Source organism: Bombus pascuorum, chromosome 1 (assembly GCF_905332965.1).
Source record: "Bombus pascuorum chromosome 1, iyBomPasc1.1, whole genome shotgun sequence".
Taxonomy (NCBI): domain Eukaryota; kingdom Metazoa; phylum Arthropoda; class Insecta; order Hymenoptera; family Apidae; genus Bombus; species Bombus pascuorum.
The window spans coordinates 25,407,957-25,431,678 of record NC_083488.1 but is presented as its reverse complement, the minus strand read 5'-3'; the positions used below and the strand labels follow the sequence as shown (position 1 = coordinate 25,431,678).

Below are 23,722 nucleotides of genomic sequence, written 5' to 3'. Positions count from 1 at the left end.
GACCTTCGTGGCCCCGTTCTTGCTCGCGCAACCCCTTCTAGATGGCCGGAAGTGTCGACTTGTGACCGAGGAACGCCTCTAGAACCGGCTCGCTCCGTTACTTCAGTTAATTCTGTTACGTATATTTGATCATGCCACGTAATTGTTAAATCTGCTTGCATGTCATCGATATTTTTCATAATGCACTTTAGCATAATATGCATTCTCGACGCATTTTCGTTAAAGGCTCTCACGGGTGAAATTTCCACATGCAAATTTTCTGTTAATATAGTCTTGTAATAATACCATCACAATGTAAACAATAATTTTACATTTTTCATTTAATATCGAATAATAATAAAACATTTAATTCTCTACTTTGAATATTCGTTACTTTGTGATTCTTTTGGATATTTTTTTTTTTGTATATAGGATGTTGGAATTGAAATAGTTCCACCGTATAGCTCTTACACTATTTTTCTAGCCACAAGTAAAGTGCGCTCGTATAAACTGACGAAGGTATGTTCGTTGGGAAATGGTATCGTTTACACTAGAACCCGATTTAACCACCCGGAAATTGCGGCTGATTTGACAGATACATATAAAGTCTAATCCTAGATATTTTTAAGTTCATTCTTTATATTTAAATTCGTAATTATGTAGTTTATATATACTGTAAATATATCAATGTATATTGTATTAATTTTAGTACAATTGGACTTTTCGTATATTTATATAATTTTTTCGCAAAAATAAGCATAAATTTTACTTAATGCGACTTAATGCGACTTCTGAAGCAATTTTCGCAATTCGCAACCTCCGCATTCATATGTTAGAAATAGTCCTTTCTAGGAATTAAATAGGGGCTGTTATTACAGATAGTTAACACGAATGTACAGTTATTAAAATTTCAAATATTATGTACAATCAATATACGCCGCATGCGTGTAACATGCATAGTACGAATTTTTACAAATTTATGGAGAAATTAGGAATACGAAAGCGTTCTCTTTATGATATTCTCATTTCCGTGAAAATTGAAACAGAAAAATGAGAAATTTCAAAAGTTAATGAATGAATAACGAAAATAGAAAATTTCAGCAAACGTTTATGGTAAAAGTCTGCCAATAACGGTAATACTTTTGAGCTTGTACAATTAACGGTCTATGCGTGCGCAATTCATAATAGAAAAGAACAATTTTGAAAAATTAGCGCCCACATGTGTTTAACTCCAATTACATAGCATTAACTACAGCTACAACGCAAAAAGTACACGTCTCATTTGATTATCAAAGTTATGCTGCTTTAACAACGGTTAGAGTTAAAATGGCTAGCTATCTAGAAACTACACTGGGCTATTACTTGTTCAGTAACCGTAACAGCATTATTATCACAATGAAGGAAATAAATCAGCTGTAATTATAATAAATTATCGTATAATTCGCGTAGTATTTATAACTACATAGATCCTGTCGATAATTTCTGTAATGAATTAAATAGACTCTTTTCTACTCGCGTATTACATTCGACTCGATTTGTGCTATACGAGATTATAGTAAAATTAACCTGTAATTGAAACGAAACACAACATTAGGAGCTCGAATTACGAAGCCGTTTGAACATGAAACGTATGCTTTAGGAACGTATCCATTGAAGGCAACTGAAATGTGATTCCTGCGCGTGAATGGGTGCAAACTGTACAGTAGTTTCGTTTGACGAAGGATTGATCTTGTGAGATGAGATAGACAAGAAAGTTCAAAATATCGAGAGAAATGCAAATACGATTTATTGGTCATGTGGTTCATTGATCAAACATTGGAAAGTTACAAATTGCTTTCGTATACCCCCTTTTCAAATCCATAGGATAATTTCATTTCTATTCTGGACAGTTAGTATAGTTGTAACCCCGAGTACGTATGATAAATTGTGACAGAGCACACAGTGAATAAGATTTATTTGACAGCGGAAAACAGCACATTTAAACACGAATATCACAGTCCCCGAAGCACAAACTGTGGAAATTAATTGATACATAAAACGAACAGTTTACAATTCTTTGGTAAAGCCAAACCAAATTAAGTCCATTTATTAATTCATCCAATCCTATAGGAAGTAATCGCAGCAAAGAACCGGCACCTCGGTCGATAATTAAATCGTTCGATTTAACCGAACGTTTCATTTGTATCCGTAAACTCCAATCTCCAGCAACCCTCGAATCAATCGATTCTTTCTCTCCTCTCGCTCCTCGAAGATCGTTTATAGCAAGTACACGAAGAAGTTTCTCGTCGGCAGACGAGCAATTTACCCTACCACTGTGAAAAAGAAGCCAAAAGTACGATAGCAGGTCGAACAGCCCAGTGATATCCAATCGTTCATAAGAAAGACCTGAACGATATCGTAAGTTCTACTCAGTTAAGGGTTTCATCGGGAAGCACCGCATCGCCATGGAAAATACATCGTGTCGGTCGAAATAGCGCGCCGATCGTCTCGATCTTAATTACGTAACCTGGGCGTGTATTTATCTCAGGCGGGAACGAATCGCGCGGAATTCGAGCGTTATCTAGCTGGCAATTAAGCGGTAGCGAAGAACGGAGAGAAGCTATTAACTCGCGGCCATCCTGCGAGTCGAGGCCTCGGTTTGTTGCTATACTTTCACGATAATGGTGAATTAATAGAGTGGCAGTTAGGGGAGCGCAGCTCGGTGGGGTAAAAGTTCTCGATATCCGTCCTCTTCGTCGTTCTCTTCGTCGTCGTCTTCGTCGTTTTCGTCACGAGGAACGCGAACCGCGAGGTAGTACACGGTTAATTAAGGAAACCGTTAACTGAGGAGACCGACTTATCTGCGACGATTGGCTGCTAAGTTACCCAACGGAGCAAATGTTTCAGAGTTTCAATCAGCTTCCCTGTCGCGCTCCTCCCGGCCATCTCGGGCCTGCACCGCGTGGAATAGCTAGCTACTTTGCAGTCGTTGCCATAAGACGCTCTTGAATGCGATTATAATAAATTCTTCGCTGGAAGTTACCGAAGCGCTCGAATCCGCTTTCGATGATAATAGGAGAAAGAGGTAGGACCGAAGGAGAGGGATGCCCGTCAGTGGGACCGCCTTTCAATCCTCGATGCCAGGATTACGATTTACATGACAAACCTTGAGGCTTCTTGTCCACGACGCTACTTAAATGCCGTCGAGATTACATCCTGATCTTTCCATACGTTATAATCTTTTGTAGCCTATTCTTATCGTAGAATTTATTTTTTCGTCTTTATCGCTTTCTTATTAATACGTTAAACAAGACAACAGCTCACTCAATATCTCAATAGTTAGGGAAAGTAATTGTTTGGCTGTGTTGTCAGAGTTGAATAAAACAGTGATTAATTTGTAATGGATGGGATCGAGTAAAATATCGCTTATCTTTAATGTCTGCATATGTTATTTAATCTCGCTTGTTTTCCTCTGTTCCAGGTGACTACATAGATTCTTCTTACACGAAGATTACATGCAGGTATGCTTCCTGTTCTTTTCTTTCATGAAATCTAATCACGAACAGATGTTACGAATAGTAGCAGATACGCTATAATGCTTTAAATCTTTCCTACATTTTTACAATTTTAACTCGAGTCATCGAACTTCGCATTCCATAGATACTTCTATTAAACAAAATACTTTGTGTCTGTAGACTCGAATAACGTGTCAAAAGTTAATATGAACGTTACACATCCTATCGAATACGAAGCTGCGAGATAGAATTTCAAACATTTGCTAATAATAGTTGCTTTGTCTCCAATTCTCGTCGATCTAGATACGAACGTAGAGATCATTATCCGATATGCGAGAAGCCCGACGATGATTTACTCGTTTCTCTTTTATTATTACGTGTCTTAATATAGCTATGATTACGACAAAGGGTTCACTGTCCGTGGAAGTTTCGCAGCCAACGAAATGGCTAATGGTGAAACAATTCTCCAAGTGAAAATTGTAATGAACAACGTATGAAGCCCATCGGTTTATTGTCCCGATAACAGGGTCCATTGGTACGCCGCATATTGTTCCATGTATCATTGCAAACGAATTAAAACTTCATCTCTTATGCAACGTATAGCAGGATGTTCTGTTTGCTTGGTCCCAACATAGGCGTTCGAAATGAAAAACTGTAGTAATATTTGTACAGTACATACTCTAAAAGCTTTCTGTGGATTCAAGTACTCACTAGCAGAATAGTTTGTAAAAAAAATATAGGTATATCTTCATAGATCGTTCACTATAAACGCAAGAAAGTGACAGTTGAATACGACCAATCGCTCATTAACGACAATCGTGTTTCACGAAATTTTCACTTCGTTAGGAGATTAATTTGGAAATATTTGTATTATGTTCAGGTGACCAATAAAAAAAGATCGTACATAATACATGTAGTTAATCGACACCCTGTATATACTATGAGCTATGATTAGTGTAAAAATTATCGGGACGACACCTATTGAGAATTAAATTGATGGAACGAAAATTGGGAAATAGCGCAATAAGCGATCCTTCGTTTCGTGCGTGTTAATGCAGGAAAATGGGATCGTGCGTCACGCAGAATCCCATTGGCCCGACGAATATTTTCTGTATTTTCGAAAATGCGATTTCCTTGTGGGCGGTCGTTGGTTTTTTCGAGAAATACGATTGAACGTGAATTATTCAAATGTCGGCCGATGAGTCGCATTTTTCGTTTCGATAGCAACTCAGGGATATCCGACAAAGTGCCGAAAGCTATCGGTATCCAATTCGAGTAAATACAAAAAGAAAAATAGTGAAAAAAATAAGAACGGTGGAAGATATAGAGGGAAGGGAACGGAAGAAAAAACAAGGAAAAAGAAACAAAAATTATTTGCGGGTTGCCTTGATATAACGGGACGAAGCTTGAGAGAAACGAGGTCGCCGGCGCCGTATCCTATTGAACTTTCGTATCACAGTAGAAAAGAATTGTCTGTATCGTCGGGCTAACGATGCAGCCATCGTCGTTTCGAATCCCCCGGATTTAGCCGTAGAATATTTTCTTCGGATTCGTTGGAACACAAATCGTTACCAAAATGACCTGACATCGTATTTTTCAACATTCCTCTAATAGATTTAATTAAATCTGCAATAAAACTTTATTGGATTTTATTGGATATTTTATTAGGAAGAAAGTAATTAAAATCAAATTACATAAAACAGTTCCTTCGGTGAAAGATAATTTAGAATAGCTCGTGTGAGCAATTTATTTTAGTCTTATGAAAGAAGATCTATCGATTGAAGAAGACTGATACATGTTCGCAGTGATAAGATGTGCTACTAAAAGTAGACGTTTAACGATTCTTGAAATTAATGGACCTTTTTATGAAACAGAAATCTACGAAAGTCAGTGTAAATCATCATCAAACGAATTAACCTATGATTAAATTGAAATTTATGTTCTGTAAAGACAGTTGAATTTGAATGTCCATATTATATTAAAATCAATTTCATAGATAAACCGAATATATAATGGAGTATGTACTTTAGTCTGTACTACTGTAACTTAACTTTCAGCGATTACTCGTACATTCTCGTTATTTCTCCTTAGTTCGAAATTCTTCAGCAGTGGTATCCGCCCCCACCTGCCATTATACATCGACAGTGGCGCATATCTAATGTTATAAACAGTATTAGGACTACCTACTAGATCAAAACGTTATATTTGGTCATACTATTTCAACACAAACTCTACTTCAAAGTCTTCTTAGTTATAATATCCATTGTGATCATCAGTAATCACTTCGTAAATTAGATGATCGAATATGGATGCCAATATTTTAGGGCTATAGTGTTGCAGAATTCTATCATACATCATATTATGCCAACTGAAGTAAATATTATTGAAATATATTTTAAAAATACCAAATGTTTCTGCAGTTATCTAGTTACCATATTGTGATAAATACTTCGTCTGATCAATGAAACATCTAACTGAGGATTTGAGATTTTACAGCTGTACCACAATTCTTCCGAGCTAACGATATATTTCCACCCTTAAAACGTACAAACGTGGCTTCTGACAAATTTTACGACCGCGCTATATCTATTCCAACTATAGCTATTTGTACAAAGTACTATTCCAAAGAAACCTTTCGAAATGTACTTTCATTGCATTACGTATTCCTGTGTTTCCGTATCGCTTTACCTAATCCCGGTTTGAATCTCATCGGCTCCCAACTGGAGAAGGCGTTGCAGTTCCAAGTATAGACTATCCGAGCTGAAGCTCATATATTTCAACTCCGACGTTTCTTATCTCGGCTGAACTCTGCAGATTCGCGACGGAAAACAATGCCCGAAGCCGTTTCACGGGTCAAGGAGCCGCGAACCGGCCAGGTGAGCACGTGCTCGAGGAAGTCACGTTTTCGCACATGGGGGCCAACACATTCATCATAAAAAGCTCGTTACGACACCACTTGTTGTCCGAGCCTCAAGCCTTTTGACGTGTCTACCGTGCTACGAGCGAGTGACTCGCACGCGTCAGAGTGCCGTCGTTTTCTACCAAGCAAATTGAAGATAAAATTGCTCGCGGTGGAACGCTTCTTCCGTATCCTCGTTGTATATCGCGGTGTTCGCCTAAACGTTGTCGAAGTGTTGCTATCTGTCGCTCCTTCTGTTTTGCTGTTTCTTCTTCCTTCGTTTCTTTTCTACGAATGTGCTGCATTTCCTAACAATTTTATGTGTTTTGATGTGTTGGCAAAAGTTTTGATATTCGAGGGATCGCGGGATCATTTGATATACAGTGGTTCGAAAACATTTGGACACTCGTCAATTTATCATAAAAGACTTTTACGTGTTGTCTGTGTTGATTTTGAAATTTTTTAATTACACTCGCATGGAAAAGTCTCAGTTGCCGTGATTATACTGGTAAAATTTTCAGCCAATCTGAAAATGTAATATAGAAGTTGCAAGATATTTACTGTAAATATATATTCGGTAAAAAAGTAGTATACAACATAACTATCCATCTTAAACATACATTCATTGAGTAGTTTGTGTATCAAAATATTGAAAGAAGTGCATCATCCAAGGATGCTCAACGAGCACTGCAATCGAATTCACGCGGTACCATAATGACAGCGACATAACGTCAGTTGACGTCACGCCCCGACAAACGGATTTACACGTTGATTTATTTGTCTCTGAAAGGCCTGGAGTCTGAGTCTCGAATCGAGTTCGAAAGTTCATCGCGTTATGTCTCGAAGCAACGGCCCGTGCAACGGTACGTCAACCGGATTTGATCGTTCGTGCGTGTAGTTTCGCGTGAGAATCGAATTTTTCCCGCAAAACACGAAGATTCGTCTCGACCACAAACAGGCGACCAACGCGTGACGCGATCAACCAATAAGAATGGTCTCATCGACCTTCACCACAGATGTTTCGTCTTTTTTGGACGATCCTCAGTGAGAAACGTTAATTATTACCAAAAGTTTTATAAAGATATAGTCGTACGATCTAATTAAATGCAATCGTAGATTTGGAAACAGTCACGAAGGATTTTACCGAATAGAAGCGTAGATTTCGAAATCTGGAATGGTAAAAAGAAAAACGATTAAAAATATAATTGAACAATATTGAATATATCCTGTAAATATAAACCCGTACGACCCATTTCAACTTGCTCCTCGCATCGGCATCGCACAATATTTACCCAAACTACATTCATTTTTAGTTTGCGAAGAAGAAAAAAAAAAAAGAAAGCACGATAACCGAGTCAATACTATCTTTTCTCTCTACGTTTCTCCCGTGGAGTTTGCTACGATTCTCAATTTCCTCGTTTATTTACAGCAGATATTAATATCTCTAATTACCAAGCAATCCGTTATTTACCCGACGACGTATTATTTGCACGATTATATTTAATGAACAATCTCGAAATATTGATTCGCTCAGCCATTTCCTGTACGTCGATGATCCCTATCGTTCGAAGTGATGAAAGCTTTCACGCGCGTCTACTCTCTGATCTAAAGGTTTCGAAGCTGGCGTTTGTTCGTTCCTCGGTATCATTCGAAAGAGAAAAAGAAGGAAAAGAGAAAGCAGGAAACAAAAAACTGAACGAAAGGAAAATCAAATTAAAAAATAAAATAGATAGAAGCAGGTTTACGAGATTCGGACGTTTCTACGCAGATCGCGATCTATGCCGGCTTTGAAATCGCCGTTTCACAGGGAATACGCGTGGCCATGGCAGTCGTAGATTCAGCTGCTTTTTTATCATCTATTTTGTCAGCGCGACAGAACGGGCCACAGGCGGCCTGCACCACGGTAGATGGATATAAAATGGGTAACGCGGCTGGAACGATAACACACAGCCACCGGCGCGTTCCCATTTTGCCTGAATATCGAGTGGCGGCAGCGGGAGCAGTCGACTTCTCGATTGTGTGTTATTGGGTGCTTTTGACGCGTCCGACTTCCAGCTGGGACGGTAGAGTCTAGAAAAAAAGAGGAGAACTTTTCCCCCTTACGCGTTCCATTTTCGCACAACGCGTACTCCGAAACATGAAGGGAAAACGAGAAATAAGACGAAGTTTCCGAGTCCCGGCACAACGCGAACTTCCATTCTTCGAGCTCGCCTACCTTGGCTGTGTTACATGATGCAGCTCTTTTTTTTCCTTTTTTTGGAAAACCTTTGTGGAGCTGTTTCCTCGTTTCATTTTATTCTTTCCGAGATTGCATGTGTATTTCATATTGCAACCATTGTGGGATAAATGTAATTTTGCAACGATGTATGCGAGTTACGTTTATACCCAAGGTGATGGAATATTGGATCTAATTAGTAATCGTGTGTCCAGCTGTTTCTAGGAGTGGACGATTCTGAACGATTTCGCAATTTTATCATAAACTACTTGGAATAGTTATTGCAACCTGTAACATTTATCTGATCATAGATACTAACTCAAATAAAAACTGAAAGATAGACGGTACCTAATTATCTGTATCTTACCTGATTGAAAAGGAATTGCGAAATGGAATCATTGCATTGAAAAATCCTTTTACAGTACAAAATTCAGCAGTATGATACGAAATTTATCACCGATTTATTTTAACAAGTAGTCAATATTATAAAAAAGGATATCATCTATAGAAAATGCCAATTAAGTTTTAATTGATTGAGTGAATGACATTTCCTCTGGTAAATTGCATTTCTCATTTTAAACTATGAAACTTTAATTTTCATTATGAAAGACGTGCATAACATAGGAGGAGAATATCATCAATGTTAGGACACTCACGACTCATTTCTCTATAATCGGTGCATACACGTATAAGATTCATTGCAAAACGTTTCTAACGGTTTGAATCGGATCTGCATGGTATAGGTTTATTCAATGTTCCGGGAGGCTGATTTTCATCAGCCGACAATATGCGGCGTCTGGACGAATAAACTTCTCTGATAAATAAACGCGGGACAAGCGTAACGACAACGATGTCGACAAGGGTGACTAGGCTGAATTCGGGGTGAACAGGACATATTTGACGTCAATGAGGGGGAACAAAGTAAAGTGGAGCACCGTTCCTCGGTCTCTCGCTCGTAAATTTTTATCGACTCGACAAACTTTGACCCTTCGATTGTTTTCTGTATACCTCAGAAAGTTCGATTGATCCAACAGTGATCGCGCTTTAAATAATAACCGCCGTATCACAAAGAACGCAAGTTCGTTCAGTCAGCTTCGATTCTTCCTTGCAATTGGCCTGACAACGTCGATCTTCTAAAGAAAGATACGTTTTACGCTGCTGCATTGTAAGAAAGAATTGAAGCTTAGCTAGAGAGGATGGATTTTCTACAGAGAATCGTATTTTCCTTTTTATTTTTTACTTTTACTTTCAATTAATTTCATGCTATCAAAATTGACCATTTACTCGATCCTGCAATTAAAAGTAAATGTATTTTTCTTGATGAAATTTCATAAATTCGAGATGATTTTTAACATTGATCGTTCCTCTGAAACGTTAATCACTTTATTATTCTTGCTTTTAAAAAATTCTATTGAAATTAGGAAAATCGAAAACAGCGCTGTTCATTTCAATGATAATATATATATAATAGAGAACGAATGGGAATGGAACTATACACTTGGAGCATGTATACTTCTCGGTGGTTGAGTGATTTCGAAATCTCTCACAGTTATAACAATGCAACTTTGTACAACAATGTACATTTCATCGTACTCTAATGGCTATTGTAACAATTTCATTACTACCATAATTTATTTCGTCATTCGAGATTTCGGTAATAAGCGTCAACTTTCTACACACAATTACGTTCAAAATATATCAGCACTGTCAGATCATTTTTACTTTTCCAAAAGTACGAAAATAATTAACTATTCAACAAGTTCGTAAAAACATTTAAAACTTGTTGCTTTCTTCTGAATTCTTTTTTGTCCAAATTAATTCGATATTTCCCCGTAACGAGATATGCATTTAAACATTACGATATGAATTTTCAATCGAATATCAAAAGTCTGTCAAGTGTCTTCTCTTCGCGTCACTCCATCCGCATTAATCCATTTTTCAGCATGAAGGAGTAACTCTGTTTGCGAAAGACTATCCAGCCTTACACACACGTAAATATATATTTTTAGTAAATATGGAAGGTGACTGGGAAGGCAGATTCGAGTACGCGAATTCTCAATCTATTTCACTGGAGAATTTCATTATGTGCTGCCGTCATTGTTCTATTTACATAATTTTAATGGATCACGGCGGGGGAATTGAAACACCTAGGCGCGATTCAGCGGACCCGCGCTTACGGTTGAGAAACACTGGAACCAGGGGACAAAGATAGAGTAGCGAATTAAATGTTGGCGGGGATATAGTCGCGCCAAATTTGGAGAGGAAAATGAAATGTAAACTGGGACGCGGGACGTTTATTTTTCTGTTCTTTTGCCTCGTTCTGCCACCTCCGTTCCTTTCCCTTCGCCACTTTCTATCTTTGCTAAACATAAAAACGCGCGACAAAGAAGTCAGTTTTCCGGATTAATTATTTACCCGCTATTATTTTTGATCAGCATGATACTACCGAGTGATCTTCTTTTCGTGTCTAACAAACCGGAACGAAAGCATGCGCGCTAGATAAAAATAAAGCCAAATTTACGCTGTTTCTGTTTGGAGTAACACGACGGATGAACGCTGCTTTTATCCTCGTTTCATCCACGAATGAAAGCAGTGTTCATCCACCGTGTTCCTCCAAACTGAAACCGTGTAAATTCTGTTAAACATATTCTTCAGTGTCATTCTGTTTTTTCCAGGTGCACTCTAATGATCCAATATATCGTTCGCTCTTAGTGAAGATGATTAAAAACGTTTGTTTACCACCGATACGTTTTATTTATTTTTAACACGTATGGTCTTTTAGGTAATATTAATTATAAATTTTTCGGATAAATTGTAGAATATTATCATACCTGATAAAATTATATAAGTCTGAAATATAGATGAAATTGAGATAAGAATTCGCTGCTGGTATATGATTATTTTTGAAACTCAATCAATACAACAAATGGCAATTAAAAATCGAAATGAATTAAACGAACATTTTTCTGTACGAATTTACAAACAATAACTGTACAAAAAAAGAACATGTGAAATCTTGTAACGATTCCATTTAACCACAATTACTTACGTGTTTCCATTAAAACTTCACATCTTCAAATGTACGTACTCGTCGAGTGAACTTTAAATAAAATCGTGAAAATCGTTCTACGAGATTCTGCAGCAATTTTCTCGTCAAATTATCGTTCGAGAAATAACGAGATGCGCGTTTCTCGAGCACGTTCGGAACACTTGTGGTATGACGACCGTCTCTCACGAAAAATGATGTCGACCATTATGTCCGACAAACGTATGGATTTGCTGTTTTTCAGGATAGCTTCTGAGAATTATAATTACGAGTAATTTTGAAACGAACTCTCTCAGATATTGGAGAAATAGATATATTATTCGAAAAGCACCTTGAGCATCTAGAAACGTTGCAAGTTTCCAGAAGTTCTCTGTTTGAACCTCAATAACATCGTTAGATTGCGTTAGAAGATGCTTGACAAGAAGCGCTGAATATATATTTGATCCATAATATTCTGCGAAGCATATTGTCTTTTGACAGAGTCAGCTAAAAGCTTGAATCAACAATTTTACAAATTGCATTCAAATGTACAATGAAGCATTTTGCACGATATTCGCTGGACCCTGGCATTCTAATGAAGATAGACTGGTAGAAGGTAACTTCGGATGAACTTGAACAAATGTAAATGGGTATAACAAGCTCGAGAGAAAATATTGTACGAAAGTAGAAAATGTTGCCAAAGACAAAGTTGATTGAAATATTTATGATATTTCTACAAAATTATGGGAATTTATTATTTACGTATCAAAGAAAAGTTTCATTGTGCAAAAAATAGTAACGATAAGTAAAATGAAATTTTGTAGTTTTCTTCTTTTCATATTTTATTATGGTACTCTAGTGAATCGTTGTTAAACGATATTAAACGATATCAAGTAATATTAAACAATATTAAATCAGGACGACATAAAGTTATTATTGTATAATGGGAACTTACAAAAATAATAAAATACATAAATAATACAAAAATAATAAAATACACCGAAAAATATTCATAATAATCAAATAAGAATAAATAATAAAGAATAGTTCCGGATTTTTCGAATTCTCCACTTTCAACCCTAGTCACGCATAACCCTGATTCCTATCTCGATACAGAAACTGAAGTATCATTTTCGTTAGGTTTTAATAGTTTCTCCTCTGCACTCTACACCCCTGTGCAAACTAAAGTTGCTCGACATACAAATTAACAAGAAACCAAGGACAACGATCAACAGACCGCTTCGAAAATGAAACACGGGATTGAATGCATAAAAGCAAGATAGACATCGGGGATTGTATACATAGCAAGAAAGAAAGAAATACGTCCTGTTGCTAGAATTTCGCGAAGAAAAGGTATCCAATTAGCATTGTTGTGCAAAGATCGCGTCGAAACAAAAATGCATCATCTCTCTTTCTGTTTTCAAAGCTCGCGAGTTCACCCACTTCTACTCGCATATCTTCCTTTTATGTTCATCGCGCTCTAAACGCCATCGCTGCTCTACATTCGAATGCTCTGCCGTCGTTTAATTTGCATTTTATCGCTTTGTAGCATATTGTTTTCTCCAATTTGGCCCCCATCGCATCTGGAAAAGAGATCTCCTTTCGTATAACTTGGCACCGAGCTCCGCTTTTCCCGCGAATTCGCGCATCTCTTTCGACCATCGCGAAACTATCAAATCTCAATTTCCTCGATCGCCGATGGCTGATGTTGATGCGATTGTGAACAAATCTCTTGGACCGTGAAGGTAATTACATTTTGATTTATGCATCGACATTTGGAAAATTGGATAAAATATTATGTAGATACGAATCTTTGGGAAAAATTGTTCTACGAATGAATAGGGAACTGAAGACTCTATAGTATTCATTTTACAAAATACACGAGTCTAGTGATCATGATATCTACTCATACATCGGCTATTAAAACATAATATCGGTTGTACAATTTATCCAGCAAAAAATTGTACAAGAAAGAACTGAAATGCTCTTAAGTGATATGATTATATGATTGATCGTTTCTCTCCAACGTAGCGCAGTCAACTCAGCCCTTTGACGTGACTCTCCGTAGAACCGATACGAAGCAGCAAGCCATTTCAAGCTTCTGAAGCATTCTTATCGTCAATTGGTGGCGAGATAATAAAAAATGGTTGCTAAACCGCACGGTTCACGCACCGAAACCCACGACATCCCTTGTGGGAGCATAAATTAGTGATTCCAAGCGGGAGAAGTGCTTCAGGCATAGCGATATCGATCGTGACACGCACGCGACGCATCGCACGCAACTAGAAAACTGCAGTTTTGGTTAAATTTTAATAGTAACAGTAATATCAAGAATGCCAACAATCTTTCCATCATACGCATAAATTCTATATTTATTAAATACAATTAATTAAATTCTAAAAAACCAATGAAAAAGATTTTTAAATCATAAAGATATCCAATCATCAAATATAAATAACGAATCGACCCCCATAAAGCTAGAGGTGCACAAAATACGAAGTAAAATAATATTACAAAGTGTAAGAACACTGATACAAAAATAGAATTGGGTGCTATAAGATAATATACATGACAGTAATTTATTTCCTAAAAGCAGCATGCGAGATCTAGGATCGAATGCAAGTAAAAAAACGAATCAGAGAATTGTATAAACCAAAGAAAATTCGAACATTCGAAGAAATGAACAATGGATGATGATGATTTCGCGGTAGCAATCTGACGTGGTTTTTCCTATACCATTGATCCCATTTCTCTGTTCACGGAAGCGAGTTCCCGCGACATAGACCACCCGTGGATTTCCACACTATGGAGGAATGAGTAATGCTTAATTTGCATTTTGCGTGTGACTTTGTCTTCGACGTAACACGGAGTTTATTAATAATGCAATGGACGCGACGCGAATACGCGAGAACGAAAGCGTCGACTCTTTTCTAGTATGTACATCGACGAGCGTATAACAGCCATCGCGTACTCGTTTCTTCTTTTTTCTGTTTCTTTCTTTTTTTAACCCACGTTCTGTCTACTTTTTCTTCTTTATTTATTTATTTACATTTTCGTTGTGTTCGTTTTGACTGGAATATAGCAATCAAGAGAGGAGGCTCGATAGAGTTTTTACAGAGGAGGTGTAATCCATGCGTTTTATTCCTTTGATGAATTTTCATTTTTGTATATTTTGCTTGTTCCGTGAATTTGAATTTTCAAAATATCGTGTTGCTGGAATTACTGAATAATAATAAAAAATTATTAAAGCATTTGTTCGATTAAAAACATTAAAAAGCCGGAATATTAAAAAGAAGAGAACTTAACAAATATTTAATTGCCTTCTGAAGAATACTTTTATATAAAGTCGCGAACATCAGCTGCTTTATCATGGTAACATCCTCCATCTTCAAAAACAACGTAATAAAAATGTTGGATAAGAAGCTTCTACGAAAGCTTTTAAAAAACACAACTTACACTCGAGCAACCACTGACAGTGGAAAGTTGCAAAACCTTCCTTACACAGATTTCAAAGTGCAACTTTTGTTTTGTGCCCAGCTTAACCTCTGTTACAAGTTGTACCATATTTTCTTTAAAATCCCTTGAGTTCCCTGTAATACTAAAAGGCATGCAAACTCGACAATATCACTAATTAATCAAAAAATTGTATCAACTCTTTTCCAAATTAATTAACTCGGACTGATAAAAGCACAGTAAATTTGTTTTATTTATTTATTTATTTAAAGTCGCCTGCATCTTTCCTTATACACGTTCAACATATTATATATTATATATGTCACGTAACGTATCCAAATTCATTTGCAGGTATCTCCAGTAACCACGAAAATTCTCTCGTCTCGTTAATTCCACGATATTAATAAAGATATATTCAATTAACAAGATTCTGCGTATACAGAAGTTCATCTCACGACATCTCCAAAACCCGTGAAATTCCTAAAATCGACTCGTCGCTCGTTTAAACACTCCACCCACGTATTTCGTGAATTCCCAATTCCTCGACTAGAATTGCATTACGCGACAGAATAATCCTATGTCCCAAAAGAGCGGCAATTTTATTTCCACGGATATCGGTTCGAGATTATGGTACAATGGTTGGCAGCAAGCATCTAGTTAGTTGGAGGAAATAAAGAGCATCCCGCGGGATTTCAATAACCGGCTAAACCTTCCGGTGACTGTTGATCCTCTGTTATCAAATATCTGCTCCATTCACCAAAGTAGTTACTTATTTCACGCATCGATTCACCCGGCTTCAAACTTCTCCTCTCTTCTCTATCTGCGTTTCTTTTCCACTCCTTTTCGCTTACGCGAAGGCGCGCAGCATTCAGAGAGGTCAGAGCCACGACGATTTTACAGTTCGTACGCCATTCACAAGCATCTCCGAAGTGTATGTCGATTCTTATCCGAACGACAATGTCGGCCGTGAGGGCGTGAGCGCGCAAAATAAGCTGCGAATCTCTTTCGGCCACGGTGAAAATTGTTCGACTCAGGAACCGGACCAACCCCCTCGGTTTCCCTCTGTTTCCGACGATGCTCCTCACTGGTAATACACTTCCCCGTTCCTGCTTCTCCGCTTTTATACGCGTCGATAAAACGCGTCTACCTGGTGAGAACCGTTTCTATATTTCTTGATACCCCGCCGCGCTGTTTCAGCCGCGCATCGAATTCTGTCCGATTCTTATCCGCCGTTTCGATGTGCACATAAATCCGTCGATATATGTATATGCCTATATTGGCTATATCAAGTGAGTTTTTTGCCTGACTGTCCGCACGAATTTTCGAGATACGTATGCGGACGAATTTTTGGAGGGATACCTGATTTGCGAGAGAATTTGTAATTATAGATGGATACGTTTTCGAATTCGCTCGGTATTCTTAGCGGGGAATTTTAATTTCATATAATGAAGTAATATAATAGTGGTATGTATAACAAAGCAAACAATGAGTTTAAATATCCTTCCATGAAAAATATATTGAGCGTACGAGTGTATGGTTTACGCTAAATAATCGTATCTTTTTATATCTAATATTATGGTATTTCATTCTTGATAAATATAATTCTTATCATAATTTTTCATTCTCTGGCTTTAACGCTTAGGTTATCATTAACCATTATTGATCATCATAAATTACCTACGCTAATGTAACCGTAATGTAATGCAAGATGTTACGTGTTACGAAGTACTACTAGAATTTGTTAAGTTTGAGTAGGAAATTTATTACCTTGGAAAAATCTCACATAATTAGAATCACAATGATATACATTTACAATAGTAACATTCATCTTCGTTAACATATTGTGAGAATGAATAATGGATACATATATAATTATTGAATACTGTCAAAGGTATTTAAAAATAGTTTAAAAACATCACAGGAACCATCAATCTCGTAGATGGATGTAAAACAAGAGTTTTACCTTTCGTGCTCTTCTGTGATACATGCATCAATCCACGTTGATCGAGCGTACCGTATCAGACACCGTGGCCTTTCAATCTCGATCATTTGTCTCGAGCGAGCGTCGTCACCTCGACTCGACTCTACTCGTTTGGAATCGAGACATCGGGATTAGATATTATCTAATGATTGTATGCGAGTTTCGAATCATCACACGTATTTCTCGAAATTGCAATTTTTTCAACGAATTGGAAAATAAATCACGATTTATTCCTTTTTTTTTTTTTTTCTTATTTATCTTCTTCACGTAAAAATGCTTGAACTCGAATCCAATAAAAATTCAGCAGAATTTATTGTTCATCATCATAACATCGATATCATAGACTTCTTATCCACATTACAAATTACAACACGAATCGCTGCTTAAATTACTGATTAAGCAAATAAGTATGCGTAAAAATTGCCTCTGTAACATCTTTACGATATCGTGAATTTAGTTGAAATAGAACGCATTATCGTACTGATACCTTGCTCAAGAGTTGCTTAACAGGATTCGTATATTTGCATATAACAACGAGTGGTATGGGTGTTACAGTCCAACTGTGTTGCATCTATAACTTGTTAATGTGTTCTCCTGGTGCTTCGCTACGTTCTGTCCGTGCTGTCTCGATGTACTTTCAGCTATGATATTGATTTTCTTTCCTCGATGTTAATTCCACGGGAGATACCAATGAACAAGCATCATTTATTTATAAAACATGCACTATAATAAATTATTCAATAATACATTCTTTTTCATCGACCTCAATTAAATTTTAATGAAAATAAGTTTAAAGTTATTCTATCTTTAAACGTAGATAAATCTAATATATGTATAATTAAAAATTAATTTGTGTATGATTAAAGATTCCAAGTAATTTCTAATATCATAAAATGCTCCATTTTGTTGATCTTGAAATGTCTCTTGAATACCTCTACGTTAATAATAAATACTTCACGTAACGTTAGATACATAGACAATGTTGTAAATACAATTATAAATTCCAGCAAACAACCAAGAGGATCCCTATGGAATTGTTAAGTAAGATTTATCAAGAGTATGTGCATGTAGCTCGTGCGTTCTAAGACGAACGTTCGAGAACCATCGATTATAATCGAGTCTAATCTGCTTCAGAGCAAACTATGTATTCATGAGCAATATTAGACGTAACCTCTAATGTTATAGCAGACTCTTATCAGCTCCCTTCGAACATTCAATATAAATTAAATTAAGATATGAGTGGAAATTGATGCGTTGTGTCGTAGTTATAATACCTACGCTAATATGAATTATTCAATACTCTTTTAACATATTAGGAAGGTATTAAAAATGTATAGTTGCTTGTAATTTATAATTGAATTTTAATGTTACAAGTTAAATGATAATTCAGTTTCGTAAAAATGTATATTCTAATAATATTAGTGATATCAGAAAATTATTCACAGCATTTGATCACTCGAATTTTGAAATTTTCAGTTTCAATGTACGAACTTAAGTCAAAATATTAAATATGAAAATGATAAAAAGTGGTAAAAAAGATTTTAACGCAAGCTTTAATCTTTGAAGATATGAATATTTATGAAATTAAATTATAAAAGATAATATGACACCGGTGATTGATCGAATTGCTTGGAAAGTACGCTCCTCAAATATTTTATAATCCGCGACAGTCTGATCAAGTTTCCCAAAAATCGTCCACCGCCGGGATAGAGTATCCCCATGACTGTCTTAAAAATGAATGTCGTTTTTAAAGAAAAGTAAACTTTCCAGTTTATCTCATTTCGCCGGTAGCTGGCCGTTCTACTCGCCCACGTTCGTTTATCTCTTTCGTTTTCCCGAGAATTAATGGAGCACCTTCTGTTACATTCACGTGGGAGGGAACGTCAAAGCAATACGGAACGAACGGTTCGATCCTCGTCGGACAATTCGCTTATTCAAGTTCTGAACCGCGAGAACTGGCTGTTAATTGGCTAATTAATTAATACACGCCAACAAAGCTTAATTATCATACCGAATGTGTTCTATTGATCCGCCATTCAACTACAGATTATCGTGTGCCAAAATTTCCGAAAATATTGTATTATTTAAATCGTAATGTAACTGATACAATCACTTACAATTGATATCACTATGATAATCAAGCGCTTCGCAATGGCCAATTTGGAAAAAAATGAATTGGTTCTCTCGCACATCCTAGAGAAATATATCGTTAATTATCAGCGATTCGCAAACAGTCTAGTAATTACTGAATCTGTCTATTTGATATTTATATAGTTTCAAAGTTAATTTAATCTGGATTGAAATTCTTGTTGAATGAAAATTACGTTCCAATTACCTTCAAAGTAATACTTCATAAAAATATTTCAAACAGGGATATGTAAAGAATTAAGTACTATTAGATATCACTTGTAAATAGATATAGGTATGATCTATTTCGTATTTACTTATGTCCCAGAGGAGGAATTATTGGTAACAAAAGTTGCTTTAAAATAGAATTGCCGTGTAATAAGATATAACCTCTTTAAGTTATAAAGTATTTATGGGTGGCTGCACGCCAACCCATTTTTCTACGAGTGTCACTTCACGCGCCGTGGATTCTTCGCTCTTCCTGTAACTTGCGAGCAAGTGACCAAGGAAGAAATTTTCCTTCTTACGACCCGATACGTCTCGGATCTGAGCAATAAACTTAAACAAGGCTAGAATTCTAGTTTCGAAGATTTTCAAATTTGTTATCGATTGTTTCAATCTGAATTCAATAATGTTAAGAAAAATTACTCTATATGATATAATTTATTACATCAAGCCTGTTCCAAAATCAACTCTGTTAGTCCACATATGGCTGACGTAGCCTCACAGGAACTCGAATGTGCTAACCATATATGACTGACTCAGCAGTCGACGTGTTAATGTTAATTGCACTTTCATGCGCGGAAATTCGCTTTGTTCTGTAGTTTATTTTTGTTAGAAGCAATGTTCTGGAAATCTTTCGCTGATCAGGTTTCCGCTTTTAATGTCACTTATGTGCTTCTAGTTAGAATTATTTTCAAACGAAACTGTTACTAGGTAACGACGTATAAAATCTACGAAAAGTTTGATAATTTTCACATAAAGGAGAGTTAAGTCCAAAAGCAAAGAACTGTTGTCTCATATTGATGTACATTATCATTTCGCAACGATTAGCCGCGTTTTTAGTTAGTCGGATAACCAAGAAAATCTCTACGTTCCTAGCAAGAAAAAGGACAAAAAAGAAATAGGAAAGAAAAGATTGCATTCCTTGGAACTGTCGACATATCTCGGACAATGTGCTTGTATCCCTTCTTATCGATAGCGACCTATTATTTCCGTTCCACATTCTTTCTCCATACTTCGTATCCGACGCGTAAACGTACAACGCTGAAACGTGCGTCGCATCGCTGACGATAAAGATGACTTCTCGTTGCCCGCTAGAATTCAGAAAGATCGTATCTGGCGATAGGAGCGAGAAAGACTACCGAAGAAAGACGATAGTGAAAAGAGAAAGGTGAGTTGAAACGGACGGTTAGGAGACGTCGCAGGAATGGAAACTATATAAAAGTCTGTAATATCTAAATGAAACGAGCGAGAAGAAAATTCAACCGGCAGGCGAGCACACGTCTGCTTTTCGATTTATCGTCTCTCCCTTCTTGTAACTCCCACTTCTTTCCATCCTCGAGGAAACGTAGAACGGCACACACTTCTCATGTCGTTTTTCTCTGATGTTCCTCGCATATTTTTTCCGTCTTTCACGAGAGAAATCTCGGCGTATGATCGAACGATCGAAATACATCGGTGACGTTGGCTTCCCTTCGATAAAGACGAATGGATAAGCTATCGAGTTTTCGTGTATTTGCGAGGCAAACGTTAAACGAACGAACTAAATCGTTTCCCATGTATCGAACATTTTAGAGTAGGTATTTAAAAGGACAGTGAGAACCGATGATCAACCGCCGCACATCCAGTGGAAATGAAATTTTATTTTTCACGACTTTCATTGTTAACTATTTCTAACAAAACTTTTTACTTTAAACTTTATCGAAATGTGTCGATATCCGAATATTGGCAGCGCAATCAGCGCGTGACCAACGGTCCTTTTTTTTTTGTTTCCTGTGTTTTTCAGATGAATAGAACCGTATGAATTGTGCCAAAATTGTGTATATGAAGTACACGATATCAAGAGGAATCGGTCGATCGTATTTCGATAGGAAATAGATTTCAATAATTGAATGCAATTTCTTTCTTTTCGGTCAGATTAATCGCCAGGATAACGATCTCCTTTCCTCTGTTTTTTTTTTTTTATTTTTATATTATGTATTGAAATTAGAAACTTTCTTGATGGCAGTATAAATATTTTTAGTGGCGTGACTCCAGATCAATTTTGCCGTTTTACGCGATGCTTTCGTTGAATATATCGTTTTTATAGGTATGTCCTGATTTCTCTGAAAACTTGTAATATATAAATCAACTGAATTCGTGCTGTTTAAAGATCGATTGACGTGATACATAGAACGTAAAACGGAGGAAGTCACTGGATGATACTTTCGAGCGTGTTGTGATAAGAACTGATATAATCGAATACGTTAAAGTGTGTGCAGAGTGCTGCAATTTGTGTGAATTTTTAAACTGATTAATTAGATACTCTATACAGCGACACAGATAATCGTTCATCTGTAAGCTAAAATGGAAAATCCATTTATGATTTCAACCGTCGCTTAGCTGTAAGGTATTATTAAAATAGCAACTGTTCGTATTCACATGATAGTATAAGACCATAATGCTCGATGCTATTCAGAATTATATATATGTATGCATAATATGTCGTTCGAAATATAATTATTAATAGGATTAATCACGATCTCTTGTGATGCAGTACTCTACTTATCACATATATGACCTTAATAACAATGCATATGGAATTATCGAGCATACAGTGTATGTTTTGAAACAAATAATGATGTTTCATTTAATACGTATATTAAAATTTTGTTTAACTTGTTTAATCTTGTTTAGTTAACTACTTGTTTGTGACTATTAATTGTCACAAAACGTTTGACAAGTTCTATCTTCATAATCTAAGATCAATTATCTCAATTATGTCGTAAGACATAAGTACTGAAATTTATCGCCACTCTATAGTCACTGCTTATTTGTAATTATTAAAAGAACTATCTTTCCTTCGAAAGAAATTTCCAGATCAAAAGCAACGAACTACTCTTCCCGTTGAAACCTTCTGCGCTTCAATGATCGGACATTTATATCAATCGCTGTGAAAACGTTAACCAGCTCGACACTTTTCATTTCACACGCCATGCACTGTAATCAGCAATCCACACATACAACGTGTCCCTGTCGTACGTTCTTTTACATCTTCACGCGAGCTTCTTCATAGCAATCGATACGTGTTCCCTCGTTTTGCAATCGAACACCTACACGATTCTTCGGATGCTAACAAATCGGAAGTGCAGATCGCTGGTCAAGTTATCCGTGTCACGATCTCTGATCCTTCCTGGGAAGGCTATGCTTAGCGCTACTTATCTCCTGACAAGTCTCTTATCGCTATGAAAATCTAGGTAGGGGAAGGGATGGAGTTGGAAACGATTGGGCTGCATTATCTTTACTGTTCGCGCCTCATTCGTCACCAGGTTTAATCCTGACTTTTCCAATTGCGTGGCGGATATTATCGCAAACAATCGGTGATAACATAAATCAAGTCGCGCCAGGGACAGGAAAGACGAACGACCAGATGTATTATGGAGAACATCGGTCTTTTCTATCGGTTGGTTACAAGGTGGCTACAAGAAATCCTAACGAAACGGTTTGAGGATATTCCAAGGATACTATTTCTTGGTGTCATTGAATGAAATTAAAATTCTAGTTTTGATATTTTAACTGAGAAAAGTGGTTAATAATGGCGATTGTTAGTTAGAAGATAGAGGACTGGCTTTCGAGCTAAGATGCTCTAAGAGTTCTCAACTGCAACCCTAAAGCCCATGCTTTAGAGTAACGTGCTACTACTGTACTAACTGTACAGTGAAGAATACAGATCGGTTTCGTTAGTTAGATGGACGCTAAATATTTCTGTTTTTAAATATTGTTTTATGCCGTCCACTATACTACATTCCATATTGATACAAAGATACTCATTGATCTAAGTATTAGCTAAATGAACTGATTAATAGGCGAGGTGCAATTTATTCAACTTCTCACCCTCTGGTAGTGCCAGCTAATGAGTAGAGCGGTGATTTTGAGGTTACGTGAAAGCATTGCTACATATTAGAACAAACGTTGTCGTGGCAGAAGTTCGTCGAGTAGGAGACGGATATGTTAGTCAGGCAGAACAGAGCGCGGGAGAAGTAAAGGGACCAGAGAAACGATTCGAGACCATGCATCGTGAAACTCAACAGAGCGTATCTAGTCGAGTCGATACTAGCCGCGTATCGATTTCACCTCGGTTTATACGCCATCGGTAACCGATTCTGCATGATAGCTAGTGACTTCGATATACGTAGTGACTCCGATCGCGAGCCATGTTTGTCGCATCGCGCGCGCGAATTGGCTTCGAATGGCAATTTTCTAGCACCGCGAAGATTGATACGGGTGAGAGGTTCCGAGGTACTGACTGCTATATTTCAGAGATTGATCTCGAACGAACTTTTGGATG

The 23,722-nt window shown here is 36.9% G+C and overlaps 1 protein-coding gene across 3 annotated transcripts in view; it reads left to right on the top strand.

The window, feature by feature from the left end:
* The window catches only part of LOC132914981 (uncharacterized), a 292,404-nt gene that overhangs the window by 119,689 nt on the left and 148,993 nt on the right, over positions 1 to 23,722 (top strand). For all 3 annotated transcript variants that reach the window (XM_060974585.1, XM_060974593.1, XM_060974575.1), the window contains one exon: positions 3,440 to 3,479. The gene's annotated coding sequence lies outside the window, so the exon portion shown is untranslated. The remainder of the gene's footprint in view (positions 1 to 3,439; positions 3,480 to 23,722) is intronic.